The 19,418-nt window shown below is 41.9% G+C and overlaps 1 protein-coding gene across 4 annotated transcripts in view; it reads right to left on the bottom strand.

Annotated features, from left to right (window-relative positions):
* Positions 1-19,418, bottom strand: part of PAK1 (p21 (RAC1) activated kinase 1) — a 162,228-nt gene that overhangs the window by 90,818 nt on the left and 51,992 nt on the right. For 2 of the 4 annotated variants that reach the window (XM_005699502.2, XM_013975781.2), the window contains exon 1: positions 5,500-5,715. The exons of the other annotated variants lie outside the window; for them this stretch is intronic. The gene's annotated coding sequence lies outside the window, so the exon portion shown is untranslated. Of the gene's footprint in view, positions 1-5,499; positions 5,716-19,418 lie in introns of those variants that run through there. 4 annotated transcript variants of the gene reach the window in all.

Below are 19,418 nucleotides of genomic sequence, written 5' to 3'. Positions count from 1 at the left end.
TATTCAAAGACACACAGACACACACATCCCTTAACATTCACATACTCCTCCAAACACTATTTATTTCTTTGTTCCCCTTCATAACAGACCTTCTCAAAAGAACTGTCTACTTATACTATCTCCACTTCCTCCCCTTCTGTTTGTCAACTAACACCCTACTATTTGGCCAAAAGTAGTCTTGTCAAGCCTCCTTGTCAATCATCTCCATGTTGCCAATCAAACGGTCGGTACTCTGTCCTCATCTTGCTCAACCTCCCAGCAGTATTCAGTGTAACTGACCTCCCTTCTCTTTCAAATGCTCTACTTTTTTGGCTTCTGGGAAAGCACGTTCACCTAACTTTCCCTCTATATTTCTGTCCATTCCTATTCACTAGCTATCCTACACATGTCCTAGGCTAGGAAGCTCCTTTCCTCACACTACACTCTGTCCTAGATGTTCATCCATTCCTATGACTTAACATATCATCTATATGTTGATGAAACCCAAGTTTTTATCTTTAGTCCCAAAGCTTTTTCAGACCAATAACTATCTGTTAGATCAGCAGTCTCCAACCTTTTTGGTGCCAGAGACGGGTTTCACAGAAGACTATTTTTCCACAGACAGGGTGGGGGTGCAGAGCGGGGATGGGGAGGTTCAGTTCAGGTGCTAACGCAAGTGATGATTCAGGCAATGTAAGTGATGGAGAGGGGCAGACGAAGTCTCACTTGCTTGCCTCCCGCTGTGTGGCACAGTTACTAACTTGGGCCCAAGAGTTGGGTGCCACTCTTTTAAATATTTTGCCTGCATGTCTCAGTTCAGTTCAGTTCAGTCGCTCAGTCATGTCCGACTCTTTGCGACCCCATGAATCACAGCAAGCCAGGCCTCCTTGTCCATCATCATCTCCCAGAGTTCAATCAAACTCACCTTCATTGAGTCGGTGATGCCATCCAGCCATCTCATCTTCTGTCGTCCCCTTCTCCTCCTGCCCCCAATCCCTCCCAGCATCACAGTCTTTTCCAATGAGTCAACTCTTCACATCAGGTGGCCAAAGTACTGGAGTTTCAGCTTTAGCATCAGTCCTTCCAATGAACACCCAGGACTGATTTCCTTTAGGATGGACTGGTTGGATCTCCTTGCAGTCCAAGGGACTCTCAAGAGTCTTCTCCAACACCACAGTTCAAAAGCATCAATTCTTCAGCACTCAGCTTTCTTCATAAGTACCCTAAAGCTAATTTCAACAAATGGAATTCTGGGTTTTTACAACATCTATCATGAATCTTAATTATATTTGCTTTCTTATTATACATCTCTCTCACTAAACAGTAAGCTTCACAAAGGAGCAACTCTGTTGTATTTATCAATGTATACATAGAAATTAAACAGGGCTTAATAACAGTAAACACCAAGATTTACTAGACCTTCTCTGTCTAGTAATAATTCACATGCTAACAGGAGAGACAGATACATAAACCCCAATGACAGTACAACATGGTAAGTGCCACTATGAGTGACAAGAGGATGCACATGAATCCAAAAAAGGGGCTGTTAGAACTATACTCAATATTTTGTAATACTGATAAGGAAAAAGAAGCTGAAATATATATATATATATATATATATATATATATATATAATTACATCACTTCACTGTATACCTGAAACTAACACAACATTGTAAATCAACCACACTTCAATGAAAAAAAATAAAAATAGAAGCCCTTAACAGCCTAGGAGTCAGGGAAGACTTTCTTAAGAAGGTAACTTCAAAGGTATTTCTGCAGGATAAAAGTAAGTATAGCTATAAAGTACCTACTATATACTTTCCTTTTTTATATATAATTATTTTAAACTTTATAACTCTAAGATATTTAAAAATATCTTCTATTTTATATATGAATACTAGAAAGATTAAAAACCAACTACTTAGTAGGTGAACTGAGGTCAGTTTAGTTTCAATCCCTTTCCCCCTTCCTTCTTTTGTTTTGTTTTTTGCTATAGCACAAGGTATCACTAAAAATACTTCTCATGCTTGCCACCTACCATTTGTTTGACCTTAAAGAAAACACTGTGTTTCTCAGGTGGTGCTAGCGGTAAAGGACCTGCCTGCCAACGCAGGAGACATAAGAGACATGGCTTCAATCCTTGAATCAAGAGGATCCCCTGGTGGAAGACCTGGCACCCCACTCCAGTATTTCTGCCTGGAGAATCCCATGGACAGAGGAGCCTGGCCAGCTACCATCTCCAGGGTTACAAAGAGTCAGACACGACTGAAGCAACTTAGCACACACGCACACAAAGAAAACACTAAACCTCTCAACCTCAGTTTTCAGTACAGGGCTCAATTACCAGTCTCTAAAGCAAAGCATCCTCTTCCTAGCCCCTTTCTCTCATTATTAAGGATTGAGGCTCAGTTTTAAACTAGTCAGTGAACAACCCTTGGCATTTTCTCCAGGCTGCAACATCTGAGCATTTTTCATGGCTGAAAATACACTTAGGAACAATCACAGTAACATCTATGTAGCACTTCACAGTTTACAAAGTCTTTTCACACATTTATTATTTCATTTGATCCTTACCAACCCTATGAGTTATTAAATACCTATTTTACAGAGGCCAATGGAAATAAAATGCTTCACCTAGCTCCATTTGGTCTCTCCACTCTACAGTCTGCCAGAAATTGAATTAAGAAATTGGAGGGGTGAAGAAGGGGAGGGGAGTACAAATGACTCATACAGGGAGCTCAGCATCAAGTCCCCCAAGTAGCCCAGAGCCAGGAGAAGTTAACAAGGAAAAAGTGTATTTCTCTTCCAAAATAATGAGCGTTTGGCCATGGCACAGTGACCTATCACAGGAGTCTGTTCTTTTTTCATATCAGCAGCACCTAGAGTCTAGCCTCACAGATAGGCAGAAAGGAAAACATAAGAAAACCCTCTGTACACTGTATGTACACACAGAGTCAGAAGATAATGTGGTATAAAAGCACAGGTATCACCTTTAGAGAAGACCTGAGTTTAGGGTCTAGCTCTGCCACTTACTGAATCAAAAGTCCCCTCCTCTGCATTATTATAGTTCCTTGTGTTTCTCTTACATCACATATCATTATCACATGAGGTTTCAGATACCCACTCTTAGACTTGCACTGGAAGTCAGCAACTTAGTTCAATTTCCATTTTTGCATCCCCAACACCTGGTACCAAAACTAACATAGATGGTTCAGAGAAGGTTTAAGGATGAACAGATATCATATTCAAAGCTTTTTGTACATAAGCACACTGTCTAGACAGTAAGTATATGTATAATAGCAATCTTGCCTTGTTATCTCTGCTTTCCCTCTCACTGTCCCAGACTGAGGACACTCCTGGAAAAAAGTTTACTGAGGAGAAAACAAATAAGCCCAAAAAGCTAGTTTTCAGAGAGAAAGAAAATTAATGTATATGGTCCTCTTTCCCAGACTACAGTGTTTCCCAATACAGCAATCTCTAGCCCTAAACAACCCCTACCTTATCCAGGCCACTCTCTTCTTCAAAAGACCACTGTTCTTCTCCCTCAGGATTCCTCCTTCTCTCCCTCCAACCCACTCCTGCTATGCTCCTCTTCTTCCCTAGGTTCACAGGTCTGCCTCCCTTCCTTCAGGTCAGCAAAGCTTCTAAGCTGCCAAAGTCTTTGTGTGTCTCCTAGTTGCTCACCATTTCCCTGGTGGCTCAGATGGTAAAGCATCTGCCTACAATGAGGGAGACTGGAGTTCGATCCCTGGGTCGGGAAGATCCCCTAGAGAAGGAAATAGCAACCCACTCCAGTACTCTTGCCTGGAAAATCCCATGGACGGAGGAGCCTGGTAGGCTACAGTCCATGGAGTCACAAAGAGTGGGACATGACTGAGCAACTTCACTTTAGTTGCTCATCTCACTAAACGAAGTTAGAGCCTCCAGAAAACTCTTGCCCTTCTCCCACCCCAGTTCCTAAGTCCTCCCCGTCCCATCTGGCTTACTCATTCTGCCTCTGGGAAATGAGGTGGGGGACAAATCCAAGAAGAAAGACTACTTACTGTTGGGCCCAAAGCAAGGCAAAGAGGCAGTAAGGAGAGACTGGAGCTTGGGGAAGATAGATTCGTGGTGAAAGGCAAAAGTAAGGGAGGGAATAGTGTTTGGATTTCACTAACACCATAGCAAAAGTCCCTGCAAACCAGTAACCTGCCAAGAATGAGAAAGCTGGACCGAAAGGAAAAGAGAAGAAAGCCTAACCAAGAAGAGAAGGACGCAAGAGAAAAACTGGCTATGGAGGGGAAAGAACTAAAAAGGGAAAGTACGAGAGGAAAGGCGAGCAGGAAAAAGAAAATGGGAATGGGAATGGGAGAAAAAATGGGTAGGGCACAGGACAGGAAAAATGATCAGGAGTAGGAAGTAGAAAGGCAAGTGGTGAGAAGATAAGGTGGTAGAGTCATAGAAAAACTGGGGGAAGAAGGCAGTCCAAAATCATCAAGGCAGGTTAGTATCGGCCTGACATGTCTTTCTTGGTGCCAGATGATCATGATTAAGACATTACACAATCTCAAGGTCTGTCATTAGCTCGACATTCTAAGGAGGAAGTTCCAGAGAAGACAGCTACGTTTAAAGCAGCTTTATGCCCAAGTATCAAAGAATTGGCCGATTTGGAAAAAAACTATTAATATACCTTGACCTGCTTCTTCCCAGCTCTGTCTCCCTACGACCAATATACCTACACTCAATACCTTAAAAATCACCATTCTTAACCTCTGCCTTGTCCATGAAGTCACAGAGTCCTGAGCAGCCCAGTAAGATGCCATTCAAAAGACTGGATGGAAGAAAAGGTACCAAGATCTGTTTCCCAAGTTTGCCTATCTCCTACAGTGTTGAGGGGGACATTTCTGCAGTCTACTCTAGGGCTTTTACCAACCTGCCTGTCCAAAAGGCAGTTTGGCAGTCTGAAAATGCCAGTCACAAACAAAATGTCAAGCCCTTCGCTGCACAGATAAGGAAACTGAGGCCCACAAACTCGGGTCTCCTGGATTGTAGGCAGATGCTTTACCATCTGAGCCACCAGAGAAGTCCTTAAAGGCTGCCTAAACAGGACTAATTCCCCTTCACCCCAGGTCTCTCATCTCTCAGTTCACTCCACCTCTTAACAAGTCATTTATAATACAGTGCCCCTCCTCAGCACCAAAGAGAAAAGCCCCCTCGGTCCGGCAGGGCAGCAGCTAATCCAAAGCAGGCGGAAGCATCACCCCAGCCGCCAAGCAGAAGGGTGCTTGCAAAGGAGCAAGGATCCTCAGGCAGAGCAAGTTCCCCAAAACCAGCTTCCCCTTCAGAGCCTTCCCTACCCAGGGCTCTGGTTCCAGCCCTGGCCTAGCCCTGGGTGGGCTCATCTGAGCATTCCACCATAAACCCGTTCTATTACTTAGGGTCTCCGGACCCGCGTCACCACTCCCCGGAAACCAGCAGAGCCGTCCCCCCTCCCCAGCACCGCCCAGCTAAGCATGCCCTAGGGTGGGCCAGCATTACCTGGTAGGGGGAGCCGGCCCCGGCATCTCTGCCTGCGGTTTCTGTCGCAGAGCCGCACCTCTCCCACGCCTAGTCGGTTGCGCGAAACCCAGGCTCCACCCGGGCAGCTATACTTGGCTAGGGCCCGGCTCGCAGCAGCTCAGCCGCCGGAGCTCTGGCTCCGGGGTGCAGCACACTCCCGCCCTCACAGGGCGCAGCAGAGGCTCCGCTCCGGGGTTGGCGAAGCAGAAGGGGCGGGGAAACAAGGGAGGGAAGGAGGCGGGAGAAAACCCGCTTCTCCTTTCAGTAAAGAAGCTCTGAGGGAAAGCGGAGAGACTACTACCTTCCCATCCCCTCCGCTATTCTCCTCCACCTAGTCTTCAGCAGGGGATACTTCTCAGTGAATCCAGGCTTTCCCGGGACTGTGTGAGCTTCCTGGGTGGGCCCGAGTCAAGAAAGAACCAGAGCTCTTCTGTGCCTTTGCTTCTCCAGCTGGGTCTGGACCCAGGACAAGTCAAATCAAACCTATCATTCTCTATTAGGCTTCAAGCAAAGAAACTAACCCACCCACGCCCCAAACAAAGGTGTCAGGTTCTAATTCGAATGCCTCAGGGAAAACACTGGGCGGGTGCTTATAGCTGCTTCTAAGCAAAGAAATCTCTGTAGCAGCTACCATTTATTAAGTGCTATTCTGTACCAGGTACCTCACAAAATGTTATGGCTATCTCACCACAACCTTAGGAAGTAGTTGTTTGTTGTTTAGTTGCTAAGTCGGGTCCAACTCTTTTGCAACCCTATGGACTATAGCCCTGCAGGCTCCTCGGTCCATGGGATTTCCCAGGCAAGAATACTGCACTGGGTTGCCATTTCCTTCTCTAGCAGAATCTTCCCAACCCAGGGATCCAACCCACCTCTCCTGCACTGGCAGGCAGATTCTTCCCCACTGAGCCATCAGGGAAGCGCCACCAATTCACATGTGTCAAAACTGAGTTCTGGGCTTCCCTGGTGGCTCAGTGGGGAAGTCTGCTTGCCAGTGCAAGAGACATGGGTTCAGTCTCCGGTCTGGGAGGATCTCACATGCCACAGAGCAACTAAGCCAGGGTGTCACAACCATTAAGCTTGTGTTCTAGAGCCTATAAGCTGCAACTCCTGAGCCCACGCACAGCAACTACTAAAGTCCATGCGCCCTAGAGCCTGGGCTCCACGACAAGAGAAGCCATCACTGCAACTAGAGAGTAGCCCCTCCTCACCAAAACCAAAACACCATAAGTTCCAAGAAAATATGGTTTTGTACAATAAGTATTTCTTAAACACATACTGTGAATCAGGCATTGTAAAGGGCCCCGAGCAGAACAACACATTACAGAATATTTACCAACACTGGCCCAGACCCTCTAAATTGACTCCCCAAAATTGAAACATTAAAAAAAAAAAAACTTTCACACATTTCCAAGTGCTTCCTAAGGGTAATTTACCTTGTCAATTACCTCTATAAACTGCTCTTGAGAGATATCAGGAGTCAAGAGAATGTAGGACCTCTTGGGGGTCATAACTAGGAGTTTGGGTTTTGTTCTAGGTTTTAGCAATGGGAAAGATTTGGAAAGTTTCAAGCATAATGACAAGGTCTAATCTATATTTTTTAAAAATCACCAACTGCTGAATGGAGAACAGAGGAGACAGTTATGAAAATGAGAAGTCAGTAAATTCTTTCAGAACTTTAGCCAAAAGAAGAAGGTAATGATTTAGACTAATATATTGGAGAAGAGATAAGGAGAAATAAACATATTCTAGAGATATATGGCTTGGAAGCAGCAGCACAAGTTGGTAAAAGACAGGATGTGATGAGTGAAAGACGGCAGTGACTTCCCCAAGACCACACACCCAAAGGACTGACTCATTCCAACTTTGGTTTGACTCCCAAGCCTATGTTTTATTTCTCTCTGCCATGTCCATTATCTTTATAGCAACTGCCATATCCCTCTTCCTACAGCCTGGCAAAGAGCAGATAACCAGTATTATGTCTGATCAGAATTTAAGTGTACTAGAGGGAAATTTTATGGAATTTACCCATTTTCCCTGAGAGATGTCCACACGTCCATTCAATATGCCAACAATCTGCTTACAAGAGGATACAGGGGAAGAACTCCAGGAGCACAGAAAAGAGCTCTTCTGTTAGGTATCTTTCACCCTTCCCAGACCCTCAGTACCTGTGCTATTACAACTACCAAAATCTCAATTTTAGTGGAGGAGATGGAATTTCTTGAAAATTTCTTCCAGCATGGAGATAATCAATCAATAATACAGACTAGAGGGGTCTGCTGCACTATGAGAACTCAGATTCAAAGTAGTTTTAGAATATTCTTTTAACTCCCATACACATGTCCTTCAGTTTATGAATGAGAGGAGAACCGAAAAGAGCTCTCAGTCTTGAACATAGTTTTTCAAAGTAATCATCAGTAAGCATAACATCTGACCTTACCTAATTTCCCAAGCATCTTCTCTTATATATGGGCTCTGCTGAAATGTGAAAGAACAGAAAGCTCAGGAGCAATGAGCACTATGAGACAGTGCTTCCTAACTAATATTCAGCCAGGTGTCTCTCTGTAAACTTCTAATTCTACCTCCAAGAGCACTCAGAAAGCATCCTTCAGTGCCAAGTCATATTAAATGCTTTCAGATATGTGTATATGATGATGTATCAAGGCCATGCACTTTTTCTCTTCTCCAAAATAAACACATTCAGTTCTTTTAATCATCTGCTCATTCAACAACTATTTAAGCAAATTGTACAAGCCACCAGAGACACACATATCATCAAAGACGACCACACCTTCAAGGAGTTTATCATTTTGGTATGCTGGTTTTTAACTCTCCCTATGTGTCAAAATTATCTGGGAAGGTTTAAGTATATATACTTAAGTCCTAGCACAGAGGTTTACTAAAGTGGTCTTGGATATAGCCTAGGCAACATATCTTCTGAATGTAACTCTAGCTATATATAGGTATCTATCAGAGGACTAATACTACAGCTACAGAGATAAAGGCAGCATGTTACTGGTGAAAGAATAGACAAATATATCAATGGAACAGAATAGAGACCCTAAATATACACACACAAATACAGTCAACTGATACTTGACAAATGAGCAGAGGAAATTCAATGGAGAAAACAGTCTTTTCAATAAATGGTGTGAGAACAACTTGACCTCCACCTGCAAAAGAATTTAGACACAGACTGTACGCTTTTCACAGAAATTAACTCAAAATGTATCACAGACCTAAATGTAAAATGCAAAACTATTAAAAAAAAGTCTAGAAGATAACAGAGAGAAAATCTAGATGACTTCAGACAGGGTGATGGCTTTTTATACAACAAAATCACAATCCATAAAAGAAAAAGTTGAAAACTTGGGCTTATTTAAAAATTAAAACTTTTGTTCTGCAAAGACCCTTTAAGAAAATGAAATGACAAGCCATAGACTTGGGAAAACATTGCAAAATACACATATGATAAACGATTTATATTCCAAATATACAAAGAACTCTTAAAATTCAACAATAAGAAAACACACAACCCAACCAAAAAATGGACAAAAAATCTAAACAGACACCTCATCAAAGAAGATATAGAGATGGCAAATAAACACATGAAAGATCATCCCCCATGTGTCATTAGGGACTTGCAAATTAAAACACCACTAGATATCTATTAAAATGGCTAAAACCCAAAACAGTGACACCACCAAATATTGCTGAGGATGTGGAGCGACAAGAATTCTCATTCACTGCTAAGGGAATGTAAAATAGTACAGCCACTTTGAGAAACGGTTTGGCAGTTATAAAGCTAAATACAGGCTTACCAAACAATCTAACAATTGCACTCCTAGATATTTATCTAAATGAGTTGAAAAATCTATCCACAAATATTTATTGCAGCCTTATTCATAATTGTCAAAATTCAGAAGTAACCAAGATATGCTTCAAATAGATGAATGGATAGACAAACATCCATAGAATGTGTATTAAATTCAGCAATAAACAGAAATGAACTATTAAAACATTAAAAGATCTTTACCAGTTCAGCCACCAGGAAAGCCCATTAAAAGACTTAGAAAACCCCAAATATATACTGCTAAACGAAAAACATTAGTCTGAAAAGGCTGACTCCAATTATAGAATATTCAGGAAAAGGAAAAACTAGAGATGCAGCAAAAAGATCAGTGGTTGCCACACACGAAGAAGGTCGTGGTAAGGATGAGTAAGTGAAACACAGGACATTTTTTATACGGGAAAACTATCCTGTGTGATACTATAATAGTAGATACCTGATACTATGTATTTGTCAAAATCCACAAAACTGTACAACACAAAGAGTGAACCCTAATATAAACTATAGGCTTTAGTTAATAATAATGTACCAATACTAATTCATCAGTTGTACCTACTAATGCAAGATGTTAAGCACTTCCAGAGGAAGTGCTGGGAGCAGTGGGACAGATGTGGAGTATGGTCTTTGCACTTTTTCATCAATTTTTCTACAAGCCTAAAACAGCTCTAAAAATAAAATCTATTAAAATAAAAAATAAAGGGAAAGTATCAAACAAAAAAAGACATATAAGATAAACTTCATTATCTTTTTATTAGATTCATTAGGCATAAAATTACTCTGTCAAACTGTTGTACAAGTTTCTGCTGCTGCTGCTGCTGCTGAGTCACTTCAGTCGCGTCCGACTCTGTGCGACCCGTCCCTGGGATTCTCCAGGCAAGAACACTGGAGTGGGTTGCCATTTCCTATACACTCTCAATTTCTATGCTTACCTCATTCCAGACTGTGAAGAGTTCAAACTCCACTTTGAGTAGTGATGCTTTAGGGCACTTTCCACTAAATACAGTTCTGTCTGCAATGAACCTCTTATTGCTTGGTTCCCCATGGGGAATATGACAGTCTAAGTACAGTCCATCCTCTATAGACTGTAGCTGGACTATCACCTCCATTAACTATACTTAATACTTCCAATAATTCAGTCTGAAGCTGCATTAGCTTTAAAGTCACAGTAGTACCTTTGGCTGACATTGGGCTTAGGCAGCCAAAACCACAATTTTCTTAAGTATAGCATCATGCTAGGTCTCCTCTAGGGTCCCCATATGTCGCCATTTCTTTGAAACTTAAAATGTAGAACTTCACTGTCATCTTCCTTAAATTTCATCTTTTTGGTTTCAGTCCACCTTGTCAAGCTCCCTTGCTCTCTCATTCACTCTCCTCTCTCTCGTGCCATCTAGCACAGTAGCTTTTCTTTCCATTCTTTATCACCTGCAAATTTAATAAGTACTCTATCTCTTCAAACATTTAACAAACACATACCATATGGTCTTGCCTGGACTTGGTCATCAGGATTAAATATGACCTAGAAATGGCCTATGACTCCAAGAATCATAACTAAGAAGGGAGGCTAGCATACAGAAAAATGTAAAAGGTATTGCACTAGAAAGCCAAATAAACAAAATAAATAGGATATGGTGGAAGAAACTACAAAACATGAATCATACAGTATAAGGGAGGATCACTGATGTCTTCAGCAAGAAAGAGCAGATTCAGGCACCTTCTGTTTTTAGACCTCAGTTCTCAAAAACCAGATGCTGTTTTGGTGACAGAAGGCAGACCAGCCAATTCACATGCTGTCTCTTTCAGAGGTGAGCTACAGGAAGCTTAGCTAAGCTTGGTACCTCTGATGAAATGAAAGACACGTGAAATTTAGGTATATTAATCAGAAGCCAGCATTTTATTTATTACTAAGGGCTAATAGATTATAACCAAGAAAGAAACTATTGGCTAAATACATGAAAAAGCAGAATCAGATGAAGTAGAAGGGACTTTAAAAGACTAAACTATATAGTCAAAGAAAGAAATTAAATCTAAGATATATAATAACATGCCCAAGTTTACAGAAGTTGGCAGTTGACTTCTTTTAAGTCCAATTACTCCTTGCATTTATACAGTCTCTTGTTTTTACAAAGTAAAAAAAAAAATCACAAATTATTCTTTCAATCCAAAGACCTTGACCAGTGATGTTTTGTTTATGAAGTCATCTTAGCCTAATCAGGACCTTTCAGGTCATTTAGATGCAAGCACTGTTTGGTTCAGTTCAGGTGCTCAGTCATGTCTGACTTTTTGCCACCCCACGGACTGCAGCATGCCAGGCTTCCCTGTCCATCATCAATTCCCAGAGTTTATTCAAACGCAAGTCCATTGACTTGGTGATGTCATCCAACCAACTCATCCTCTGTCATCCCCTTCTTCTGCCTTCAATCTTTCCTAGCATCGGGGTCTTTCCCAATGACTCAGTTCTTCACATCAGGTGGCCACAGTATACAGTATTGGAGTTTCAGCTTCAGCATCAGTCCTTCCGATGAATATTCACGACTGATTTCCTTTAGGATGGACTGGTTGGATCTCCTTGCAGTCCAAGGGACTCTCAAGAGTCTTCTCCAACACCACAGTTCAAAAGCATCAATTCTTCGGCACTCAGCTTTCTTTATAGTCCAACTCTCACATCCATACATGACTACTGGAAAAACCACAGCTTTGACTAGATGGACTTTTATTGGCAAAGTAATGTCTCTGCTTTTTAATATGCTGTCTAGGTTGGTAATAACGTTCCTTCCAAGGAACAAGCATCTTTTAATTTCATGGCTGCAGTCACCATCTACAGTAATTTTGGAGCCCCCAAAAATAAAGTCTCTCACTGTTTCCATTGTTTCCCATCTATTTGACATGAAGTGATGAGACTGAATACCATGATCTTCGTTTTCTGAATGTTGAGTTTTAAGTCAAGTTTTTCATTCTCCTCTTTCAGTTTCATCAAGAGGCTCTTTAGTTCTTCTTTGCTTTCTTCCATAAGGGTGGTGTCATCTGTGTATCTGAGGTTACTGGTATTTCTCCTGGCAATCTTGATACCAGCTTGTGCTTCATCCAGCCTGGCATTTCACATGATATACTCTGCATCTCAGTTAAATAAGCAGGGTGACAATATACAGCCTCAATGTACTCCTTTTCCAATTTGGAACCAGTCTGCTGTTCCATGTCCAGTTCTAACTGTGGCTTCTTGACCTGCATACAGATTTCTCAGGAGGCAGGAAAGGTCATCTGGTATTCCCATCTCTTGAAAAATTTTCCACAGTCTGTTGTCATCTACACAGTCAAAGGCTTTGGCGTAGTCACTAAAGCAGAAGTAGATGTTTTTCTGGAATTCTCTTGCTTTTTCGATGATCCAATAGATGTTAGTAATTTGATCTCTGGTTCCTCTGGCTTTTCTAAATCCAGCTTGAACATCTGGACGTTCATAGTTGATGTACTGTTGAAGCCTGGCTTGGAGAATTTTGAGCATTACTTTACTAGCGTGTGAGATGAGTGCAACTGTGCAGTCGTTTGAACACTCTTTGGCATTGCCTTTCTTTGGGACTGGAATGAAAACTGACCTTTTCCAGTCCTGTGGCCACTGCTGAGTTTTCTAAATTTGCTGGCATATTGAGTGCAACACTTTCACAGCATCATTTTTCAGGATTTAAAAGAGCTCAACTGGAATTCCATCACCTCCACTAGCTTTGTTCATAGGGATGCTTCCTAAGGCCCACTTGACTTCACATTCCAGGATGTCTGGCTCTAGGTGAGTGGTCACACCATCATGGTTATCTGGGTCATTAAGATCTTTTTTGTATAGTTCTTCTGTATATTCTTGCCACATTTTCTTAATATCTTCTGCTTCAGTTAGGTCCATACCATTTCTGTCATTTCTTGTGCCCATCTTTGCATGAAATGTTCCCTTGGTATATCTACTTTTCTTGGAGAGATCTCTAGTCTTTCCCATTCTATTGTTTTCCTCTATTTCTTTGCATTAATCACTAAGGAAGGCTTTCTTATCTCTCCTTGTTATTCTTTGGAACTCTGCATTCAGATGGGTATATGTTTCCTTTTCTCTGTTGCCTTTTCCTTCTCTTCTTTTCTCAACTATTTGTCAGGCTTCCTCAGACAGCCATTTTCCCTTTTGGCATTTCTTTTTCTTGGGAACGCTCTTGATCACTGCCTCCTGTACAATGTCACAAACCTCCGTCCATAGTTCATCAGGCACTCTATCTATCAGATCTAGGCCCTTAAATCTACTTCTCACTTTCACTGTATTATCAGAAGGGATTTGATTTAGGTCACATCTGAATGGTCTAGTGGTTTTCCCTACTTTCTTCAATTTAACTCTGAACTTGGCAATAAGGAGTTCACGATCTCAGCCACAGTCAGCTCCTCGTCTTGTTTTTGTTGACTGTATACAGTTTCTCCATCTTTGGCTGCAAAGAATATAATCAACCTGATTTCGGTGTTGACCATCTGGTGATGTCCATGTGTAGAGTCTTCTCTTGTGTTGTTGAAAGCAGGTGTTTAATATGACCAGCGCGTTCTCGGCAAAACTCTGTTAGCCTTTGACCTGCTTTGTTTTGTATTCCACAGCCAAATTTGCCTGTTGCTTCAGGTATCTCTTGACTTCTTACCTTTGCATTCCAGTCCCCTATATTGAAAAGGACATCTTTTGGGGGTGTTAGTTCTAGAAGGTCATGTAGGTCTTCATAGAATCGTTCAGCTTCTTCAGTATTACTGGTCGGGGCATAGACTTAGATTGCTGTGACACTGAATGGTTTGCTTTGGAAACAGAGGTCATTCTGTCATTTATTAGACTGCATCCAAGTACTGCATTTTGGACTCTTTTGTTGACTACAAGGGCTACTCCATGTATTCTAAGGGATTCTTGCCCACACTAGTAGATATAATGGTCATCTGAGTTAAATTCACCCATTCCAGTCCATTTTAGTTCACTGATTCCTAAAATGTCAATGTTCACTCTTGCCATCTGTTTGGCCACTTCCAATTTGCCTTGATTCATGGGCCTAACATTCCAGGTTCCTATGCAATATTGCTCTTTACAGCATCAGACTTTACTTCCATCACCAGTCACATCCACAACTGGGTGTTATTTTTGCTTTGGCTCCATCTCCTCATTCTTTCTGGAGTTATTTCTCCTGTCTTCTCCAGTAGCATATTGGGCACCTACCGACCTGGGGAGTTCATCTTTCAGTGTCCTATCTTGTTGCCTTTTCATATGGTTCATGGGGTTCTCAAGGCAAGAATACTGAAGTGGTTTGCCATTCCCTTCTCCCATGGACCACATTTTGTCAGAACTCTCCATCATGACCTGTCCATCTTGGGGGGCCCTACACGGCATGGCTCATAGTTTCATTGAGTTAGACAAGGCTGTGATCCATGTGATCAGTTTGGTTAGTTTTCTGTGATTGTGGTTTTCATTCTGTCTGCCCTCTGAGGGATAAGGATAAGAGGCTAATGGAAGCTTCCTGACAGGAGAGACAGACTGAGGGGGAAACTGGGTCTTGTTCTGATGGGTGGGCCCATGCTCAGTAAAACTTTAATTTTCCATTGATGGGCAGGGCTGTGTTACCTCCCTATTATTTGATCTGAGGCCAAACTATGATGGAGGTAATGAAGATAATGGCCACCTCCTTAAAAAGGTCCCATGCGTGCCCTGCTGCACTCAATGCCTCTAACCCTGCAGCAGGCCACCGCCAACCCACACCTTGTTGGAGACTCCTGGACACTGGGGGACAAGTCTGGGTCAGTCTTTTGTGGGATTACTGCTCCTTTCTCCTAGGTCCTGGTGCATACCAGGTTTTGTTTGCGCCCTCCAAGAGTCTATTTCCCCAGTCCTGTGTAAGTTCTGGCAGCTCTATGGTGGAGTTAACGGCGACCTCCTCCCAGATCTCCTCCAACCTCTGATATTACCAGCTAAACATAAGAGGATGCCAGTCAATGATGATGATTTTGGTTCTCTTAAAAGAGTCAACTAATACACCATGCTTTCTTGTATTTAGATGACAGAGTCAACCATCTATTAAGGACTATGAAGTGAGGCAGAGTATAAAATAAATAAGCAAACAATAATAGCTTACCAAAATATTTCAAGAAAAGAAATAAGCAATGGAGGGATGGAAAGAGCAGGGAAAGGCAAAAATCTATTCAGTGGCAGTCAGTTCCAAAGCAACTAACTAAATCAAAATGTACTTGAAGTTCAAACAAGGCAAAAAAGTACAGAGAAGGAAGACATCAATTACATCTGTAGAGCTCGAAGTTTTGTAAAGGAGAGAGTATCTGGGCTGGGTTTTAGGAGTAGAATCTTCACAGATAAAGGTACTGAGAATAGGGGTGAGGATAGAGAGTCATCTTGAGGGAACCACAAAAGCAAAGGCCCAAAGAATGAAAAAACATGAGCTCTATTTAGGAACAGTAAATAATCTAGACATTCAAGGAAATAGTAAATAATCTCATTATTCATTCATCATTTTCTGAATCTATTCTATATGCTAGATTCAGTGCAGTCACAAAGGATGAAAACATGAGGAGACCTATTTCCAACCTTCAAAGACAGAGCATTTATAAAGACAACAGAAGACAAATGTGTCACTGACAGACTTAAAAGATCCAAAAATCTGTTGTTTCTTCACTTGTCCCCCTTTCAATAAATGGTAATTCTACTCTTCCAGTGACTCAAGCCAAAAAATCTGATTCATCTTTGACTCCACTTTTCCTATCACCTTCACATCAAGGCCACCAGCAAATTCCAACAACTCTACCTTCAATATAGATCTATAATCCAATCACTTCTCATCACCTTTACTTCACTGTTACCACCTTGGTCCACACCATCAGCAACTTTTACCTAGAATAGTGTATAAGCATGTATGTGTGTGTGCTCAGATGCTCAGTCACGACCAACTCTTTGCAGTCCCATGGACTGTAGCTGGCTCCTCTGCCAATAGAATTTTCCAGGCTAGAATACTGGAATGGGGTTCCATTTCCTATTCTAGAGGATCTTCCTGACTCAGAGATAGTGGTACTCAGTATTTCAAGGCTAGGAGGAGAAATTTTTCTCCAAAGGAGAAATTTGGCCATGTCTAGAGAAATTTGTGTTGAAACAACTGGGGAGGTACTACTGGCATGTAATGGGTAGAGGTTAAGAATGCTACTAATTACACTATAATGCATAGGAAAGCCCCTCATAACAAAAAATTATCTGACCCAAAATGTTAATAGTGCCACTGTGGAGAAACTCTGGCTTAGAGTATTGCAGTAGACTCTTAACAGATCCACTCTTGCCTTCCAAATGATCCTTTTACAATGTAAGTCTCAGACCACATCACTCTCTTCTGCTCAAAATCTTCCAGTGGCTTCCCGAATCACTCAGTGTAAAAGCTAAAGTCCTTATGAAGACCTACAAGGCCATACATGATCTTACTTCTATCCTCCTCCTCCACCCCTCATCTTACTCTGCTGTATCTCTGACCTGGTCTCCTTCCTCCTCCTTCACTCACTCTGCTCCAGGTATAATGGCTTCTACCAACAGGATAATACACTCCCACCTTTGGATCTTGGTACCTTTGGTCACCTGCCTAAAAATATTTCTCCCCAGATATCCATATGACTTGTTTTCTCAGCCCCTTCAAGTCTCTACTCAAACATCACTTCATCAGAGGTCTTCCCTGACTACTCTTTATAAAACAACAAAAACCTCTCTTCACTCCATCTCTGCACTCTTTATTCCCTCTTACCCTTCTTTATTTGTATGCACAGCACTTAACATCAACTGACATATTTATTTGCTTATTGGTTGACTCCCACCAATAGAATAAATGCCCCACAAGCAAAAACTTTTATCTTCAGACCTAATAACTATTCCTTGCACACAGTAGGATGCAAGGAATAGTAATGACTGAACAAGTAATGACGGAATGAATAAATGAAACTGGAGAGACCAGTCAGAAAGAAACTAGAAAGAACAATGAAGGCCAGACAAGAAATGTGGATGTAATCTTAGGATTGGCCTAAAGAAGTGATTGCCCAAGAGTGATTATCTTGTCATTTGTCATAAAAATTACCTTGTCTTCTCTACCAAGCAGACAGTCTATTTTGTATCAGTATAAGAACATTATAATAATCAGAGGTACCCAAGAATGAAATGGATAACACTTAAGGTATTAATACCTCCAATCAACCTCTCAGGAGGGAGGATGCAGTAACAAAGTACTCTCCCATAATTTCGCCCTCTGGCTTATCCTTTTGAACTCTGTTCAAATGTCACCACCTCTAGAAAGGTTTTCCAGAATCCCTCAAACAGTTAGTCACTCTACTTATGGTCCTCAGAGCAATCTGCCCACTTATCCCAATTTACTAAAAGTGTTTGTTAATATATTATTATGACTGAATTGTGCTCCCTCCGCCACCTCCAAAACTGATAGGCTGAAGCCCTAACCCTGTGATGAGCCCCTGCCAAGCCACGCCTCCACAGGAGACCATCCAACACTAGCAGGTAGTTTTGGTTCAGTCTCCTGTGGGATCACTGCTCCTTTCCTCTGGTTCTTGGCATGCACAAGATTTGTTTGTGCCCTCCAAGAATGGAGTCTCTGCTTCCCCCAGTCCTGTGGAAGTCCTGTAATCAAATCCTGCTGACCTTCTAGGTAGGATACCCTAGGGATTCCCAGGCCCTTTGTCAGATCCCCAGGCTGAGAAGTCTGACATGGGGTTCAGAATATTCACAAGAGTGGGAGAACTTCTTTGGTATTATTGTTCTTCAGTTTGTGGGTTACCCACCCGGCAGTATGCGATTTGATTTTATCATGATTGCACCCCTCCTACCGTCTTGCTGCAGCTTCTTCTCTGACTTTGGATGTGAGGTATCTTTTTTTGGTGGGTTCTAGTGTTCAACAGCTAGTTGTGATTCTCTTCTGCTCTCGCAGTAAGAGATATGCACATGTCCTTCTACTCCACCATCTTGAATCCACAGTCTCGGATTTATGTGTATTTACTGAATGCTTTAAGTACCAGATAGTACCCTAAGCCTTTATGCCTTTGTTCATGTTATTTCTGACTGGAATGGCCTTATCTCCCTTTGTTTCCTGGAAAACTCTTAATCTTCAGGTGTCCTCTAACTGGCCCTCTCTGAGGCAGTCCTGCCCAAAAGTTTCAGTAGGTCCTCCTCCCTTAGGACATTAGAGCACTTTATGGAAACTCCTCTCACTTATTTACCACAGGCATTGTGTATATCCAGCCAGAATATAAGTCTCATTGGTAAGGAAATGCTTCATTCACTCATTTCTGTTCCCTCAGTACTTAAAGCCTCATACATAAAAGGTTCTCAACAATTATATCAACTAAATCCAAGCAAAACTGAAAAATAAAAATATAATGTATCTTCTGGCACAGCCATCCAATTTCTCTTTGTCTTGCTCTGACTCCTCTTATATCCCAAGATACATTCTTGTTTCCAAGGCTGCCTTAAATATCTCTCCTAAATATTTAAAATGCTGCAGGAGCACAAGTGCTTCTTTAAAAAGATGATTATAAATAAGTTTTTTATAAACCCAAAGCAGTTTGAAGGTCCACCACATCAAAGCAAAAGATAATGGTATGTTCCAACTGAAGGACTCCTAGACTCCAAACACTATAAAACATGGATTTTTCTTTAGTGACCTCCCAATCCTTCTTGCCACTGAAAATTTTCTTCTTAATTAAGCTTAGACTCCAACCATAGTGTTCCACCAGGTCAGTCAAGGCTTTAGAAAAGAAGTACCCTCTGTAACAGCCGTCTTTCACCTTTTTGGCACTGTGTGCTGTGCTTAGCTGTTCAGTCATATCCGACTCTTTGCGACCCCATGGACTGTAGCCCACCAGACTCCTCTGTCCATGGGGATTCTCCAGTCAAGAATACTGGAGTAGGTTGCCATGTCCTCCTCCAGGGGATCTCCCTAACACAGGGAATCCTTCAGGGGATCTTCCTCCCACATTGCAGGCAGATTCTTTACCATCTGAGCCACCAGGAAAGTCCTTTTGG

This window comes from Capra hircus, chromosome 29 (assembly GCF_001704415.2).
Source record: "Capra hircus breed San Clemente chromosome 29, ASM170441v1, whole genome shotgun sequence".
Lineage (NCBI taxonomy): Eukaryota > Metazoa > Chordata > Mammalia > Artiodactyla > Bovidae > Capra > Capra hircus.
This window is presented reverse-complemented; position numbering and strand designations above follow the sequence as displayed.